This window comes from Mytilus californianus, unplaced genomic scaffold (assembly GCF_021869535.1).
Source record: "Mytilus californianus isolate M0D057914Y unplaced genomic scaffold, xbMytCali1.0.p SCAF_11, whole genome shotgun sequence".
Classification (NCBI taxonomy): Eukaryota; Metazoa; Mollusca; class Bivalvia; order Mytilida; family Mytilidae; genus Mytilus; species Mytilus californianus.
Window position 1 is genome coordinate 59149549 of NW_026262593.1, and position 20648 is coordinate 59170196.

Genomic DNA, 20648 nt, shown 5'->3' on the forward strand with positions numbered 1-20648 from the left:
AGACTGGTCTAGATTCCAACAGCATATATACACACTATACACATACACAGGGGGGAGGGAAATGGGTGGGGCCGTTTCAAAGTGATGTGGATTAATTCTTAATGTTGTTAACACTATATCTATGCATTTTAAAACACAGATACTGGGTAATAAAAGCAAATTACAAGCCATAACTGTGAAAGAAATAACAATTCTAATGCAATTTTTATGTAACAAAATTTTTTTCATGGCTAAAAGTTACCATTGAATCCACAGTTGACATGTCGTAACTAAGGAGTGACCTGCCATTTTGAGTTGATTGGATCAACAAATGTTCGATTACTTCAATGTTAAAGAAATTTGCCGTTTTGATGTGATTTTATTCAAATTTGAATCGTAGAAGTAATGTAATAACCTTCAGTTTGTAAGTTCTCATTTGTATGATGTCACATTAAGCCATGATGTCTATGTGCCAAAATCATACATGAAGTTTCACAGAATTTTATTTTATTTCAAATTTCAAATTTTTTTTTAGGTCTAATTTATTATTTCTTTTTGTAATGCATTAGAATAGGAATAACAGTACTGTAGTTGGAGAGTTGCCGCTGTCAATTTTTATTTGATGGTCCTAAATATTCGTTTTACTGTCTCCTCTATGCGTCTCCAGTAAACTGCATTTGTGAGTGTCAAATCACTAATTGGGCGGCAACTCTTCAACTGCAGTAATGTTAATCCTTTAACAAATACTGTTATAATTTCCCAACACTTCCATTGTGAATCATGCATACAAACCAATGCTTGATATTTGAGGTTAGTCACTATAGAACAAAAGTATGCCTTCAAAAAGCTGTAACTGCATACAAGCAAGTACAAAATATTGATAGATTTTATTTTATTTGGTGTATTTAAATATTTTAATTTTTTTTAGGGTGTTTTGAAGAAGTTTCACTACCAACTTTGCCAGACAATACAAGATGTAAATTTCTACAGTCCTGTTTAGGTATCGAATGCTGCTTAGGTGTAGAATTCTTACAGCACAAATTCAAAGCTTCATTTGAACTTGATGCTTGTAATCATCAGTTGCACCTACGGATAGACAGATACCAGAAGACACTAAATTTGACAGATTACAAATATGGTATGTATGTATATGTATTGTACTGAATAAAGTTACAGCTAAGACATGATAAGATAAACAATAATTTACACACATATTCTGAGTTATGATCTAGACCAATGATAGCACAGTCAAATATAGATCTCTATCTGATCTCTTCATGCATTACTACTTTTAAGCCTTCTGGAAAGATCATCCTTCATACCAAAATGATGCATTTTATTAAGAAAGTCAGCAGCTCAAACAAAAATAATATATATAATGTACTTTTCTTGCTTCTTTTGGCTTCTTCAAGGTTCATATTTGATCTACCAATTGGTCATGGAAACTTGTTTGGATATGCCTCTGAAAACAATTCTGCATCCAAACTGTACATTATATACGGAGGTGGGATTGGTTCATTGTCTATTATGCAAATGCCGCTATCTTTATATAATGATCACCAATATACTTAAAACAAGTTTGTCTATAGTTCTCATTCAAAGCTTACTAAGCAAATTATTTCAGATTGTAATTCCTGTGTAATTCTTTTCAAATTGATATGCATGTACATAAAGTTTTTAAGTGGATATAGATTATAGAATATTGATTCAGTAAATTCTTTTAATAAATTTGTCAGGAAAATATTACAATAAATTTGATTTGTCTATTTCCAGGTACCATACAGAAATTTTACCTCATGAATGTTGTAAGAATGGAGTAAGTAACAACAGCTTATGCAATGTTTAGCAGTAAATGATAAAGTAGAGGCTGTTATTCTAAATCAAAGTGATATATTGTGCCACTTTGACTGCATGATTGCAATTCCATTGTTAACGTTCAGACATTGGCAAAATTGTTGTTTAATTGCAGTATATGTTTCTTAGATATTCAAATGTTTTATTTTTAACATTTTCCAGTATTGCATTATCACTTCTGTAATCGAAGAGTTGCCAACATCAATTTTGGAGCTGACAGTGGCAACACTTCAAATACAGTACTGTTATTCTTTAAAACATTCTGCAAACTTTACTTTTGTTAAAACTTTGACAGCATTACTTGTCTTACAACTGTTTTAAATGTTTGTAATATGCCAAACTTAATAACTCTCATGACAACTACATGAACTGGCTTAAATATTAAAAACATAAACATGTTATTTATTCTTTATTTAAGGTACATCATATATGATCTTGAAACTGAGAAAAAAATCCAATCCAGTTTGAATATTAGTCTCTGCTTTGAATCTTACCATGAATGCTTGACAACTGTTGAAGTCTTCAAAGATACCAAGTTGCCAAAGGTGTTTTGTGATTGGGGGACTGGTTTTCCTCAAGGTATTTTTTAAACTCTGAACAAAAAAATTTCAAGAAGTTTTTGAATATACTTTCATGATAAATTTATGCTGAGATTAAGACAGACACTGTATAAATAAGAGTTTTAGTATAAAGCTGAAAATTATTTTTGAAGGGCTTTAATTAATTATTTTTTTTGATACGGATAATTAAAAAATAATCTTTTGTCTTGTTGGCAATGCAGGCATAAATCTTTTTGTTCTTTTTATTTTGTATAGAGTTTTCATTGTCAACATTGTTCAAGGAGACAGCTGAGACAATTACTGATGTATTGCCTTCTCATATTGTTGAAACTGTCTTTACCAGACTAGAACTACAACAGTTTTTATTATCACCATCTTGCTCAAGATCAGCATCACCCTTTTCGAAGAAGTATCCTTGGATTAACAGTAAGTTCATAAATAACATACATTTTCAAAGTTTTACTTCGTACTATATTTGACCTTTTTGACTTTTTATGCCACCGCCATTAAGTTTTATCCTTGTCTATCTGTAATTACGTAAGTTCCGAAATTGGTTTCCATTCTCTGACTTTAGTTTGCCTCAACCAAATTTAATGAAACTTATACACAATGCTTATTACCACTAAACACAGATCAAGTTTGAATATTGGTGACGTCACTGTTACTTTTCAAGAGTTAGGCCCTTTACAAATAGAAAAATGGCTGAATTTTTCGTTTCCGTTCTCTAACTTAAGTTTGCCTCAACCAAATGTTATGAATCTTATACACAATGCTTATTACCACAGAACACTGATCAAGTGTGAATTTAGGTGGCGTCAATTTTACCGTTCTAGGGTTATGCCCCTTTACAAATGGAAAAATTGCTGAATTTTTCGTTTCCATTCTCTTAAGTTTGCCTCAACCAAATGTTATGAAACTTATACACAATGCTTATTACTGAAAAACTCAGATCAAGTACGAAATTCGGGTAGCGTCACTTTTACTGTTCTTGAGTTGTGTCTCTTTATAACGTTATATGCAAGGGGCATCTTCTGTGTCCTATGGACACATTCCCCATTTATTTTATTCAAGCGTCACTGATGAGTCTTTTTTAGACGAAATGCGCGTCTGGCCTACAAAATTTCAATCCTGGTATCTATGATAAGTTTACTAACATGTGGTTTAATTTATTTTTCAACTAGCTGAACATTGTTTAAAGGCCCAGACCCGTGAGAGAAACTATAAATTTATCCATAAATATACAGCATTTCCAAAATTTCTCTATCATGGGCAGGTATCACAAGCTATCTCATGATATTCCATATCACTAGACAAAATGATGTCACAATTCATTTTTCAAAGATTTACTAAAGTCAGTCAGAATAAAATCTTTGATCAGCTACTGCTTAAAAGTCCTTAAGTGCAATTTGTTTATATGGAAGAAGAGAATTTCTGTAGTTCAATATTCTTACATTTAAACCTCAAAAGCGTGCAGATTTATATATATTTTGATTGTGAAAAAGTTCATTTTTTGAAATGAATACATGTATTTTTTTTCAGATTGTTCCCTGACAACTGATGCTGTACCAACTTTACCATCCGATGTGTCCTGTTTTGTTCCTGATTCTTGTTCCACATTGGAATGTTGCTTAAGTGTTCCTGTCATTAATAAAACCCTCAGAATAGATATATCACTAGATTTATGTTTATATGAAATGGAAATTTCAATAGAGGATTTGAATGTGAAGAAATCTCTGCTATCATACACATGGGGAGAAGAAGAAAGCTTTTCTCTTCAGGGAGGAATCAAGCTGAAGTAAGATATTTAAGAAATAGTTCTTTCACAGGATGATCTATGCTTATTTTAACATGAATAGGTATTATATTTGTAAATATCAATACTGAGGATTAGCGAGTGATAATTCTATAACATATGTCGATGTTCAAAAGAGTATAATTCATGAAAAGAAAGAATTATTAAAATTCGAATAGAAAAATTCAGAATTTTTTTTCTTTAGAAGTGGATCTAAGACACATCTGAAAGGCAGATTTTTTTATTTGATGAAGCTAATAAGTTATGGAGGAACAACTGTTTTACTTTAAAAATGTTCAAACACAGAAATCTCCTTTTTGATCTCCAGCATCAATAAAAAGGCCTGTGCATTGATGAACATTAGCTGCTTATAAAACAAATCTGCATTAATATTATTATTGCTGTTATTTCTTTTAGGTATAAGATTTTTGACCTAGTTAATGAGAGGGTCTACATGATGGACTTGTCATTCCAGCTTTGCTTTGAGTATTCTCATCCTAGTGACTGTATTTTGAATCAACACATTTTAAACAAACAGAAATTTGCAAAACCATTGTGCAGTTGGGAGAGAGGATTTCATATTCCAGGTTTGAATTTCTTTTGACATGAAAAATGTGTGTAGTTATGGAATTTCAGTAGCAGAATAAAAAATTGACAAGACCTAGTAGTTTACTATGATAGTGAATAGTTACATGGCTTTGAATAAAATTGATAATTATATATATGTAACAGGGTCGTATCTTGGATAAAGAAATAACTAACTCTGTTTATAGGGTTCGGATGATTTAATAACCAGTAATAGAAAATAAACTCTGAAATAACAATATCACAATTATCAATAACAGTTCTATTTTATAAAACGCAAGTATCTTAAATTACACATTATCACATATGGTAATAGTAAAATACAATGCTCTTTATTACTGTGTACTATACTACTAATTCAATAATAAATACAGTCAGTTAATTGATGTCACATGTACTTTTATTTCTCATTGTGATACACTACACAAGAATGTAAACCTTGATCAAAATAGTGTACTATATAATGTTTACTGATAAACTATGTGTACGGTACAAAACTGAAGTTAAAAATGCATGAATAACATTAAACCAATCGGAACATAAGATATTATTTGTTCTTTACATACTATTACATTACAACAATCATTAAGTTGTAGATACTATTTTTATAAAGACTAATTATGCCAATATATTAAATATGCTTAAAACCGCATATCTAAAGGGAAATAATACATAACGTTCTGTTTACAACATTACATAATTAAAATAGATTGACTCTTACCACTTGTGGAGTGAGTTTTACTGGTAAGGAATAGGCACAGTTCACAAGTAATACTCTGTATATATCTACATCAATCGAGTCCTAAAACCAAAATTTAATCATAAACATTCGGACTCGTAAAATATTAAAATATACAATTTAACAAAATAACTCGAGTTCATTCATAATTATACTTCTATCATTACAGTGTATAGTATAAGTGTACTAATAAATATCAACATTAACACTTTTCCTTATTTTGTTTAATATGCCGCCATTCATGAAATATCAATTATCTGTGTCAATAATCAAATAGCTACGCAAATTATCTTGTTCTATATTCTATCGTGACAAATTAACGGTAGATAATAAAATATATGTAGCACGAAGCTAAATAAAATATTCTCGGGTACATCTATCATACTAATGTAATAACCAAATTTTACGAGGAGAACGAAATCATACAATAGAAACTTTGCTAACTTTATCATTTACATGTGAAAATATAACTTATATAATAAAGAAAATAACTTACATTAATCAGGTAATATGTTGTGTCCACAATGAATGAAAACAATAATATACAGGTGATATAAATTCAGGACACACAATATCATGCGACTGTAATTTTCAAGTTCCCGTTCAAATCTACCTGGTCAATACAAAATATAAATTGACCGCGAAATCACAATGACCAATCAGATACGTAATTTAAAGTAAGAACCTTTTGAATATTCATGAACTAAATATGAAAAGTAAAGTGTAGATTTGCAATTAAATAATAATATTCCTTTATCAAAATTCAAGAGTAAAATGTTTATAATAAATACAATTAATTTAAAGTACGTTATAAAGATATTTTTACTGTTATTTAATAGGCGTAAAAATGACACTACTACATATATATATAACGCAGGTTGAATATGCTTAAATTTAGAACGATTAAGAAATATTTTTTTGTCTTTGGTCCATGTTCTACATTGGGGCTATAAACAGATATCAAAATTATGGTTGACCCTGTCAAATATTCAAATGCAATACTGTCATTCAAAGTCTAATGCATAGCTGACTCTTTCTTTCTCAATAAAATAACATTTTTGTATACAGAAATTTTAAATGTAACGGCAAATAGATTAAAGTTGACATTTATTTTGTAACAAAGACCAATGTAGATTTTAAGATGGAAAATATTTGTAAATTATTACGAGTGCAAAACATTAGATTTGAATTTGTATTGCTTCTTATATTAACTAGTTACTTAAAATCTGACAGGATTAGTTTAAGGTGGGCATTCTATTTATTTTGTGTATATTTTGTTAAATATATGAGATATAGAAATTTCAAGAATATGGTGGATTCTTCTAACTCATAATAATCTCATTTAAAACTATAGACTGAAAAATTCATGCAGATTTTAACATCTTTTACAGGATTTTCATTGAATAAATGGCTGTCTGATGCCAAATTTGATGACAAACTAACACTTGATGCTTTTGTTGTGACTCAGTTGGTGGAAGAAATGGGACTGAGAACATATTTAAAAGATCCACAGTGTGATAGAAAGACAGACCCATATGTAGCCATTAACAGCTATGGATGGAATATAAGTAATGGTGTGTCGTCCCTCTTTTATCACTCTCCCTTTTCCTGCCTCCAAACATTACTTATGTTAAATAACAAGCATTTTCATAATGTATGAAACATAGATTGAAATTTTATTTTCTGCAAATGCTACATATTAAATGTCACAACCATTATAGAAATTTTCATGCTAATATGGTGTTTTGAAAAAAGACAACAACAAGACAGAATAAGTTGAAGAAAGTACAACATGGCAAAAAAGGAAGGAATGACAAACAAGTAGTCTGCAAAAAAATCACAGAAAATCAAAGATTGAGTAGCATAAACCCTATTGAAAATTAAACATTACCCATGTTCAGCTTAGGCTTTAAAGTGATGCTTTTATGTTGTGTTTTATATTCATTTGTATATTTTTAACAGAATGTGATGGAATAAACATGGGTTTGCCATCACTCCAGTCAGGTCTGTCCTGTCACATGACCAACAGTTGTACAGCAATAGATTGTTGCTTAGATGTAGAAAAACTTGGACTTGCTCTTAATTTTTATCTTACACTGGATACCTGCAACAACAAATTCACAGTTGGAATTGAGAACCTGAAAAGAACTATATCAATCATTAGTATGGGATTTGGAACAGTACAAACATTTTCCTTCATGGGACTTATTAAAATTGAGTAAGTGATAAGAATCCATTAGTAATCACTTATTGGTATCAGTAAGTAATCATTATTAGTTGATAATCACTGATTGGTATAAGTCAGTAATTAGTGTCAGTAAGTAGTCATTATCAGTTGGTAATCACTGATCAGTATAAGTCAGTAATTAGTATCAGTTGGTAATCACTGGCCGGTATAAGTCAGTTATTAGTATCAGTAAGTAGTCAGTATCAGTTAGTAATCACTAATCAGTAGAAGTCGGTAATTAGTATCAGTAAGTAGTCAGTTTCAGTTAGTAATCACTAATCTGTATAAGTCAGTAATAAGTATCAGTTAGTAATCACTAATCGGTATAAGTCAGTAATTAGGATCAGTAAGTAGTCAGTATCAGTTAGTAATCACTAATCGGTATAAGTCAGTATTTTTATACATGTAAAAATGAAAATATGAATTAATAGCTGTATTCCTATATGAAAATAGGAAGATGTGGTTTGATTGCCAATGAGACAACTTTCCATTAGAGACCAATTGATGTAAAAGTTAGCAACTATAGGTCACCATATAACATTCAACTATGAGCAAAACATATACCGCAAAGCAAGCTTTAAAAGACTATGAATGAAAGAATAGGTAGGGTATATGTCAATGAGATGAATGAAAGAAAAGGTAGGGTATATGTCAATGAGACCGCAACATGATAACACCAAAAGAGAAGACATCTTAACCCTTCTTCACAAGTAAAATAATGTTTTCACCTTACATTGAATTGTTGAACTAACAAAGATATAAGCCAAATTACACACCATGACATATTCCATAACAGACAATTATTTTTCCAGGTATTGTACAGGTATTCGTCATATTACGAGGATGTTTTTTTTTTTATTTTAGTTACCAGTTCTATGAATTTCTTAGTGAAAGAACATATGTTGCCAATATCAACATGAGTTTATGTTTTGAATCAACTGGATGTTTTCTACAGCATATAATACTCAAGGATGCAAAACTTCCAAAGCCTCTGTGTGACTTTAATGAGGGATTTCCTATAAAAGGTAAAATACTATTAAAAGTGATGAAATCCATTGAGACAGTAACCCAACAACACAAGTTTACTACTTATTACTTTAGAACCTTTTTTGTAAATGTTTTATTATAGATTGCATTATATAAAGGTAGGAACAGTATTCAATGGAAATTTGAGGTAATAAAAAAAAGGTCCTTGAGACAGCAACTATACAACACAAGTTTAGAACTAAGTACTTAAGGAGCAGTCTTTAAAAATAAATGTTTTATATATAGGTTGCAGAGTAATATCTTTTTGAAATAAAGTTAGTGACATGAAATTCCAAATTTTCCTATTGTGTATTGATGAATGAAAGTTTTTGTCATGTTGAAATGTTGAAATTCATTAAAAAAAACTCATAAGTCGAAGATAAACTGATCATGCCATTAAAAAATATTGAAAAAACGACGAACAGATAAGTCTACTAAACACCACATAGAAAACTCAAGACTTAGCAACACAAACCCAACAAAACTCTAACTATCTCAGTTACTCATTGATGATGTGTATGGGCTTTTTTTTACCTCCGTCACCCAAGTCATAAGCAGGTCTAGTAACTGCTTGACACCATATGTCCGTCTGTCTGAAACAAAACTTTCGTCAAAGTTTTCTCCCCTTCTATGAAAGGAAATAATCTAATATTTGGTCTGCAGCTTGACAATTTTGAGTTGAAGGGAGTAAGCAATTTTAACATCTGCCTTGTTGCCACTTCCTGTTTGCTGAAAGTTTGAAATTTTACAACACTCATTGTACAAGGAAAGTTTTTGTCAAAGTTTTCTTGGCTTCTATGTAAGGGAATGATTTAATATGTTGAGTTGTAGCAAGTAAGCAATTTTTACATCTGCTGTGTAGCCACTTCCTGTTGGCTGATAGTTTGCTGAAATTTTACAACACTCGTTGTACAAGGAAAATGTTCATCAAACTTTTCTTTGCTTCAATTGAAGTGAATGATTTCAATATGTGGTCTGGGAATAATCAGTTATGCTCCATTATACATGTTACCTCAATCAATTGCATGCAGCGACGCAGGTCCAGACCTGGTATTAATCTTGTTTATATGAATTGTTATCTCATTATTTCATTGAAGATTTTTCACTGACGAAATGGTTAAAACAGTATGACTTGGAAATTGGGAAAAGTGTACCAGAGTTTGCAGTAGATTTGTTGTTTCATCAAATGGGAATCTCTGGATATCTACAACATCCTCAATGTGCAAAATCCATGTACAATCCTAACATTCAAGGCTGGAATACTCTAGGTAAATATTTCTGTGAGCATTTCTAAAGCACTAAAGAAAGTGATACAGAAGTGATTATGCTGCTGCATTTAAAAGATGCTGTGAAATTTCTACTTATTATTTATAAGTCACTTTTAATAATTAGAGATGTGTGAATGAAATCTATGAGACTGCAATCACCAAACATTAACATCAGTTATAATATTATTATTTCTGTATAGAGGAAGATGATGTTACTATTCGAACAAATTTAAAAAATCATAAAAGATTAAATTTATTCTTTACTTAATTTTTAGCATGTTCAGCAGATATTTTAGTACCAACCCTACCAGTTTATGCAAGCTGTCATCTGCCAAGTTACTGTACAGGACTTCAGTGTTGTGTAGAGGTACCTCTGCTCCAAAGAACATTTGAAACACATGTATTATTGGATGCATGTGCTTACAAACTGAGTATTGGGATTGAAAATCTGATGATTAACGAATCATTGTTTGACTACACTTTTAATACATGGAAAACTATATCTTTGGGAAACATCTTTAGGCTTCAGTAAGTATTATTGTTTAATCACAGTAATGCTAAAAACTAATACTGAGGATTCATTTATTTTCCTGGGTACCATTTTTTGTGGATTGAGTATATTTTTGTCGATATTTGATTTTCTGGTTTTGCCAAAGTCTGCATACATGACTATGGAAAATGTGTCCTTCCTTGAACATTTAAATTCACAATCCACAAAATTGGTATCCAACAACTAATAATGAATCCACATTTCATGATGTTGAAGTTTTTTTATCTGACCCCTCAGGGCTTCGGTATTTTTTGAAAAAGCACTTACCCATGGGAAAGTTATCTTATAATTTTACTTTTCCCGCATCAGTTTCCATTTTCCTGTTCTTATTTTTTTTTAAAGTCTGAAAAAAAGCTTTATATATGAACAATTAAAAAACATAAACAACTTTATTTTGGTTTGATTACATTATTGTTGAAGTCTAATAATTTCCGTTTCTTTGATGAATCAGCGGAGATAAAATATTTATGCAAACTCATGGCTTCATGACCTCCATTACTGTTTACTGATAATAACTAAGTACCGCTGTAAACGCAAGGAAACAAGTGATTACTTCAGGGAACCAGTTTCTAAACTAGATTTTGTCTAATAATCGACTTTGTCAAACAAGAATACGACGCACCGGAAAGTACCACATATAGACAATTTACTTACCCAACGGGAAACTGGTATCTGCGTTTTCGTTTACCCAACGATTTTTTACTTTCTCCAGGAAAAGGGAAATCGGAATTCCGAAACCACGCCCCTGAAACGAAATCTGGGTTACCTTTTACAAATTGTCAAATTCATACCAGAAGTCTGACACAACATACATGTATACATCTGTGTTAACCTATATATATATATGAAATTCCTGCTTTTCAGTAAAACATTAACTAGGAATTTTCAGAAAGCAGCAGCTTAAAAACGAAATGATGTTAATGAACAAAAATTGTAAATTTCTACAGAAACAACCAAGCTACCCTTTTATTTATGGAAGATAAACTCCACTGGAATTTCTGACTGATTATAAATTACAAATGAATCTGAAATAAGAAAAGGTTTCTTCTGATTCTCAAGTGGCAGTAAAGATGCAATGATTTCATTTTTAGATTTAGAATAGAGGAAATAACAGTTGAAAAGATCTACCTGTTTGATGCCCAGATCAGTGTTTGTTTTGAGACCAATGGTGACTGTAGATACAAGTTTAACATATTTGATAGTGTACGGATACCAAAACAATCTTGTTCCTGGTCAGACAATTTTGTTATCCCAGGTAATATTATACATATATCATTATATTAAATTATCACATCCATCAATATAAATAACTTTATTTTAATTATTTTCGTTTATTTCATTCAATTTATTCATTTTATTTATTTAGTTTATATGATTTGATTTGATTTGATTATTTTATTTTATTTTATTATGAAACAAATGTTTTCATGATTTTATTCAAAATTGTGAAATAAATGATTCAATTACTGTTCAAAGCTTAGTTATATTTTAGGCCATGGCTATGCATGTATTTTGATTTTAGGTTTCCAGATAAATGACTGGATGACTGATAATGGACTTAGTGGCTATGTGAAGGATTTGCCATCAGTCCTTGCATCTCAACTGATGGAAGATGTGGACATAGCTAGTTACCTTTTGAATCCATCATGTGACCTATCAGCTGATAAATATAAAACTGCAAATAACAATGGATGGAATTCAGGTAATTAAGAATGAAGTTGTTTTAATCAGTAGTTGTCAGAGTACATATAGTTAAAATTGTGAATAAAATCCATGTACAATGTATAATGATTATACATGGATTTTATTATTAATCAGTTTTTTTTTACTCCTTTTGCCATGTGTTTTAAGATATTCATCTTGCAAGCACAGAGAAACTTGCCATATAATAGGCACTATAAATGAAAGGTATGTTCTTGACTTTATAGTTATACATTGAAATACAAATTTTTGTTGAAATATGAATTACTTAACTCTTCATTTTTTTCAGACTGTGGATCAGATATGAGTCTCCCTGATCTACCAGATTTAGTCAATTGTTATCTAGATGAGACTTGTACTGGGTTTAGTTGTTGTGCAAATGTTGAATTTATCAATAAAAACATTAACATCTTTTTGAATATCGACCCATGCAGATATACACTGAATATTGGCATAGAAAAATACCAGTATGAATTTTTCTTGATGGATTTTGAATTCGGAGTACAAAAGCAGTTCCATATTGGAAAAGTCATTGAAATAAGGTATATTGATTGACCAATTTCATGAATATTCTATATTTTTTACGAAGTTATTTGAAATTTAAGTTCTGTAAAAGTAATTTTCCATGTTTATGTCTTAAATTATTTAATGTATTTTAGAATTAGGTGAAATTTCCCATTCCTCCCATTTCTGAGTATTCAAGACAAGTTATTAATCAGGTGGGGTCATATATATGATAAAATGCTATCTTTTGTTGTAGAATTGCAATCATTAATTAGATGTATACCTTAATGAATATTTAATACTTTTTCATTCAGCCCTTTGGACTATGAAATACCACTATAACTGCTTTATGAAATTGTTCGTCTTATCATCGCTTTTCATTTTTATGCCCCACCTAGGAGGGGCAATATGTTTTTTGGTCTGTGCGTCCGTTCAGTCGTCCGATCGTCCATCCTTTCGTCCGACTGCCCTGCTTCAGGTTAAAGTTTTTGGTCAAGGTAGTTTTTGATGAAGTCCAATCAACTTGAAACTTAGTACACATGTTCCCTATGATATGATCTTTCTAATTTTAATGCCAAATTAGAGTTTTGACTTAAAAAATAAAACAGTAGATATTTTTTTCATGTTTGAACATTTATGTTTTTTTTCAGTTACAAAATTACAGACTTCCAAGGATTGTCAGTATACTACATAGATTTGGATATCAAAGTTTGTTTTAATGATGGAGGTCCATGTGCTTTGGAAGTAACGATATTTTCAAATACTGAATTACCAAAGTTACATTGTGGTTTAACTAAAGGATATTTAAATTCAAGTAAGTAATGTTAGTCCAAATGTATTCAGATGCCCGGAAAAATTGGTTGAAGATACTGGCCTAACTGTCTTGAAGTAAAGATCAGAAAACACTATAGAAAGAGCTGTATATGAATATAAAAATGATTAAAATCCAATGAAACAGCTGTTAAGACCAGTAGGAACAGTTTAACACAAAAAATGAAACATTGGCGGAATATAGAATACTTTGTGTGTTCCATATAAACCTCTTTCTTTTTTTGATAGGTATTTAGATAAAAGTCCATTTCTATATTCACATTAACTGCTCCAAATATTGTTATTATTATTATAATACACCTGTTTAGGAGATATTGCATGTCAGACAGTAAATTCCTGCTTGCCTTTACTTTGAATTTTTCATTATGTTAAATGAACTTAAGATATTTCATGATACATTTCTCCAGTAATATTTAACAGAAATATTTTGTTATTTGGTCAGCCGCTTGACAGTGATGAGTTGTAAGGTGTGAGCACTGATCAAAACTGTCAGACACCTACTTCCTGTGTTCAGATACTGTAAATTACTGTTAGGTATAAACAAAATTACAAGTGAATAATGTGCTATATTTTTAACCTGAAATTTGAAAATTCAAACAGATCAATCAAAAATTGTTATTTTAAAGTTTTTATCAGCCTACATCAATATGTTACAGTTGTGGTTGTTTTAGCATTTAATTTGTATCTTTAACTGCAGACTGGTCTCTATCAGAATGGTACAGTAATATGCAGATTAATCCACTGGAGAAACTGTCAACAAATGAAATATTAGTACTAATGGATACACTTGGGGTAGCATCTTTCCTCAGAGAGAAACAATGCAGCAGACATGATCCCAACTCTATATTTGCAGCTCAGTTCCAGGGATGGAGTACAGGTAGGTCAAGGATTTATGTAAAGAACCATGCACATAGAATATCAAAAGCATATTGAGTTTGAACCACATGACCGTCTTTCTTGAATCCACTCTTGTCTGTAGACATTCCTCAGGATTCTTATGACTATGATAATCATTAAGATTTCCTGAATTATACAAATTATTGAAGACTGATCAGAGTGAGAATTATACTACAATTACCTTTTTTGTCCATTTGTCCATGACGTTTGTTACATAATACTCATAATTTGTAGTAAGAAAGGATTTGATATTTGTCTCCAACTGCTGTAAAATATGACTTCTTTTACAGAATGCAAGTCAACTTCCATAGCCCTGCCACTTCTTGATACCTCTGTTGTAACGTGTTACTTAGATGGTGATTGTAATAGCGTCCAGTGCTGTCTTGATGTGGAATTCATTGACAGATCTTTCCATTTTTTTGTTAACTTTGACCCATGCAACTATATGATAAAGTTTGGAATAGAGAGATTAGAGATGGATATCTTGTTGGATAGTTATCAGTGGGGTGAATGGGAAGAGATGGACCTGTATGGAGTACTCAAGATGAGGTAAGTTATATTGGTGTTGACTTTTTGACACTTTTAACAGGCAGAACATACAGAATAACTCGACAAATAAATAGACTCAAAATTCTCATTTTTTGTAATAATTTAACATATGAAAAAGATTTCCAATTCAAATTTTCTGTTGTTTTTTTAATTTTTTTTAATGACAGGAAAAAATAATACAGTAACATGTTATTGTTAAAACAACAAACAATTCTTTTCTAGCATTGTTTATATAATCCTTTCAAGAAAATTCTCTTTTACAATTCCAACCTTTTTTAGCTAACCTGGCCAAAAAGCCAAGTGAGCTTTTCTCATCTCTTGGCATCCTTTGTCTGTTAGCTTTTACAGAAATCTTCTCCTCTGAAACTACTGGGCCAAATTTAACCAAACTTTGCCACAATCATTATTGGGGTATCTAGTTTATAAAATGTGTCTGATGAACCCACCTGTAAACCAAGATCACCGACTTGGTTAAAAATAGAACTTAGAGGTACAATGCAAGTATTGTCTTTTATCTTGAAACCGCTATGAATAGAGAAAATCTGACAGGGGCAGAAATGTTGAGAATTTTGAGATCTACCTGCTGTCTATTTAAATCAAAACTGTCAGACGACTTCTTATAGGAGTTACAGCCCTTGAATGTCAAATTTTATCAATTTTTTTCATTTTTATCTTTATTATTTTGAAAAATATAATAGATACAGAGAAATTTTTATTAAGAAAAATAATAGGCAGGACAAGATCTACAAGTAATTCAACATGGCTGAAATCATCAGACGACTCCTTATTGGAGTTATTGCTCTTAATTGATGAGTTTTTACCATTTTTTTATGTTTTTGCTTTATATCTTAAAAACTGTAATAGATACAAAGAAACTTTGCAAAAATGGTCAGAAAGTCAAGATCTACAAATAAGTAAAAGTGACCGAGATCGTCAGTTGACTGCTTTATACTGAAGTTATTGCCCTTTAATTACAATTTTTTTGCATTTTTGCCTATTATTTTGAAAACTATACTAGCAAGAATTATCAGGAAGACAAGATCAACAAATATGTTGTCCGTCTGTCTGTCGGTCCATCCATCCCTAAAAAATTATGTCTGCTCTATATCTTGAGAACCGTTATGATTTCATACTTTATACTTGACATGTATATTAACCAACACCAGAGGGTGAGTCATATTGTATGTACAACTTCCTAGGTCGAAGGTTTGTCCGTCTGTCTGTCGGTCCATCCATCCCTAAAAAATTATGTCTGCTCTATATCTTGAGAACCGTTATGATTTCATACTTTATACTTGACATGTATATTAACCAACACCAGAGGGTGTGTCATAATGTATGTACAACTTCCTAGGTCAAAGTTCAAAAACTTTGGTTTCAGTTAACAACCACATGCATATCCATACAAATTTTTACCACACGTTATTTACAGACAGGCCCACAGAGATGGCGCTCATCTCAATGATTTCTAGTTAAGAATAAAAGGACAAAAGGTGAAAAATAATAGCCAAAGCCCAATATGACAGCTATATTAAGTAATTAACAACTTAATCCAGTTATTAAACATCTATCAAAACAGACGACTTATTTGATGATTGAGTAATCTTAGTTTATTTTGTTTCATATTGTTAAACAAATGAAGACCTAATTAATGGATTTTTTTTAGAATAATAAGTCAGTTACATATGCTCTGATATTTTTGGAAATATCACAAAATTAGATACATGCAAATTCATCAACAATACCAAAATTGTGAAAAAAAGTACATATACAGTAACTCTATAAACAGTAACTCTTTATAGAGTTATTGCCCTTTCATGATGATTTTTACCCAAAAAATGGCTATTGTTGAAGATGCAGGTGAGCGACACAGGCTCTTTAGAGCCTCTTGTTTTTCATGTATAAATTAGTGAATTGGAAATGGGAAAACACTACATAAGGTAATATTATTATTGAATAACATTTAGGTACCTGGTTGATAACTTTTTTGCTGAACAACAATATGCCATTTCCATGACCATCAGTGTATGCTGGGAATCTAAAGGAGGATGTCAAGAATTTGTCATACTTGATAGAAATAGAGTACCTAAATCTGTGTGTAACTGGAATAAAGGATTTAAAATAAGTGGTGAGTTAATTTAAACAATTGGCAAATCAATTAGATAAAGCGTGTATAAAAAGGCTACATTTGCATGTTCAATATCCACATTCTTGATTTTGGTTAATTTATCAAATAATAGGTTATTGAATTTATGATTTATCAAATAATTCAATTTAAATTGAATTTTGTTTTGGTAAAACAAAACATTTGCAACATGGATTGACCAAAGTAATTCTTTGTAAAGTTGTGGTCATGATCTGATACATGCTTTAAATGTATAGCAGATGTAATTAAAGTCTATAAACTTTTATAGAATTTATTATTTCAGTTTCATTTATTTCAAATTTCAGACTTTTCCATCTCTAAATACATGTCAGAAAATGGATTAACCTGGTTAAATCAGATGGCTGCCTCAGAAGTGCTTGAAAGCCTTGGTGTATCTCCGTACTTGAAGTCTCCATCTTGTGACAGATACAGCACACCTTATACTGTTGATAGTAAAGGATGGTCAAGAGGTATGTGATATTTTTGTGCATATAAAGATTTAAAGACATTCCACATAAGCCCATGCAAATGAATAATAGCAGGGAAGAGAATTAATGGTCGACCAGTCGCCCATGGCGACCAGAAATTGACCTGGGTGATCTTTTTATTCAGTTGTGGTAGCCCAGGTGGCGAATTGAAAAAAGTACTCGACTGACAGAAATCCGCTGTATACCGTGGCATTAAGTGCCGGCTACTTCAATGACAAGAAAATAAATTCAAAAAGAAAAAAAATCTTTTTAAGATGTATACAGGCAAGTGTCGAGAGTCGTATTGTTGCAAAGTCATGGTCGCGATAAACAAGGATGTAAAATCAGTGTCGGAAAGTATCGTATGTTTGCAAGGATAACAAGAGAAACGTTCTGATGGTCATTAACAATATGAAGCGATCAGATACCCTGTTCGGTTTTGGCTTCAAGAAAGCGAAGACAGTCAGAGAAGATGACAATAGCATGTTATGAAATAAAATCAGTCAAATAAAAGAAAGTATAATATATAATGTTGTTAAGAATCTGGAAAACAGTTCCTTTTGTAGTTCCCTTTTCAAAGCCCACGTGGTGTCCAGAGAATGAAGGTCAAAAACGAAAGTAGAACATTGTCGACCACAAATAAATAACATTAGTTCAAAATGATTTTAGTTTCCTACTTACTGAACAGTTTACAAAAAAGAGAAAATCAGAGGAGATATCAATTTTATGACAATGCTTTTGAAATACGTGCAAAGTCTTTTGAGAAAAAAGGGGGTCATTTGTTTACAAATGTACGTAGTTACGCAAAATAAATCGACCAAGATATTTAATAAATTAGGCCACACCAATTTGATTAATAGTTCTTTGGATTTTCCCGCTCCTATTTTGGAGAAATTGACTTTTCAATAAATAAAAAAAATTACCGCTTCTGCAAATTTTTTGGCCGCATGCCGCTCCAAATTTTGTTTCTCCTTGAAATTTTTTTTCTTCACATAGACGTTTTTCTTGTGCATATATTGCTCCGTTTCGATTCAAACGCACGTGTGATAAATTGAATTGTAAATAAGAGGTCAAAAATCAGGATGCCAACATGTAGTTGTGTCAGCTCATTGTCGTGGACAAGTAGTTACTGAACACACAGTTATCCGAAATGCATCTCATTTTATCTATGAAGACCTGTTCTAGGAGACAAATATTAAAAATTTGTCTTTAGATGACCACAATCACATCAATGTATGTTAGAACCATCGTCATCCCGGATTATTGTTTCAACAGACATAGACCTGAATCTGAATAAGTACGTTGCAGGGCCAGGATAGGCATCAATGGCAACGCCAACAGAAGAGAGGCGCTGGAAAATTAGTCCAACGATGTGAGAGCAACCGAAGTTTTAAAGCTCTCAATTGTATTGGTACACACGAGATTGTTTGGTAGTCTATTCCAATAAAAAAATGTTTTTACAAAGAATGACGGTTTATATTGTTCAGATTTGCTATGTGGAATTTTGAAACACCGGCTGCTGTTTTGTACAAATTTATCTACAATCTTTGTTGTTTTATAGACCTATCTATCTTGGATGAAATTAATATTAAATTCCCTTGAATTTTAAAAAAAGATTTATCTTATTTTGATGAAAGTCCATATCCCCTTGTTGGTCTATTGGCATACAAGCAGAAATCTTTTGTAAGGGAAAATTTAAGAGTTCCAACATTCGAGACCAAAGTGGTGGTATTGTGATTGGTATGCTCATAACAATTAGGGATGTGTAATTGGTTCAACCACTTCTAGTCAAGCTAAAGAGTTTAAAATGCATTGCAGCTTTTAGGAGCAAAAGGAAAGAGTATTTTGCTGTCAGAATAATGCATGTGAATGTTGTGACAAGTATTTTAAGGGAATATTTTAATACATTGAGATCTACATGCATAGCAATATAAATATCTTACTCATGATGTTGAAGTATTCACCTCACTCATTATGTTGATCCTTTGTATGGATAAATAGTTCAAAGTGGACATCAAGCAGCCAATTAACAATCATTACCATATATAGATATAATGAAAATTTTTTTTTTGGTACATACATGTACACATATTTAAATTTTATTCAACATATGTCATTTACCTAACTAACATAATTCCACAGGCACCTGTTTCAGAAATTTTTTCCCCTATATACCTTAATAATGTGTTATATTAATGTATATAGGAAATTTTTTTTCTGAGACAAGTGCCTGTTCATATTTCCTCTTGTTAAACTGCATCTGCTATGCTTCCTTAATATATACACATGTATGAATTTTAATGAAAATTCACGCAGACAAAGCTTATTTGACGAAAACAATTATAAATTAACTAAACCCCAGCGAGACAAGAAAGTTGGGTATGGTTCATGCGCCAATCCCAGTGTTCTCCCCAGGCCATTAAAGGACCACGGGCCCGCGATGTATAATTTTTTACCGCGGTGGTATCGTTCTTACCGCGATGTATAATTTTTCTCCGTGGTGCTAAAATTTTCAGTTAAAAAATCGTAAATCGGTAAAGTTTTAAACGACTTGTTAAATCTTTTCCGTGCGGTATAAAATTCCAGGTGAAATTTGACCAGTTCAAACCAGTTCAACACGGATTGTTTACACCACGTGATCCATTTACCTTTGTGAGGTTAACCTTTGTTGATTGGATTTAATCGATGTAATTAACACTTTTTACATGATTATTTTGTGTTTTAATTTAGAGATCATAACTTTATGATCATAGATAACTATTTTAAGGCTTCACTCATCACCTGACAAGTCGGCAAATACTTTGTACACAAACCGTGTTGACCCGATAGTTGTACACACGACGACACATATTTTGTACATTATAAAGTTAGCTCAATACTTATATTATAGTTTTATATGTCTCTGATTAAACCATTGCCAAAATTATCTTTAATTATGACATAGTTATTGCATGATATTCCGGTTTCAAATTG

At 31.3% G+C, this 20648-nt stretch overlaps 2 long non-coding RNA genes across 2 annotated transcripts; both read left to right on the top strand.

Moving 5' to 3' along the window:
- Positions 1 to 8617: 8617 nt before the first annotated feature.
- On the top strand, positions 8618 to 10457 carry LOC127720419 (uncharacterized). The gene is made up of 3 exons (XR_007990728.1): positions 8618 to 8761; positions 9860 to 10030; positions 10306 to 10457. It is a non-coding gene; the product is annotated as an uncharacterized LOC127720419 (long non-coding RNA).
- Positions 10458 to 10504: 47 nt separating this feature from the next.
- On the top strand, positions 10505 to 12176 carry LOC127720418 (uncharacterized). Its single transcript, XR_007990727.1, has 3 exons — positions 10505 to 10558; positions 11672 to 11835; positions 12103 to 12176. It is a non-coding gene; the product is annotated as an uncharacterized LOC127720418 (long non-coding RNA).
- The last annotated feature ends 8472 nt before the right edge of the window (positions 12177 to 20648 follow it).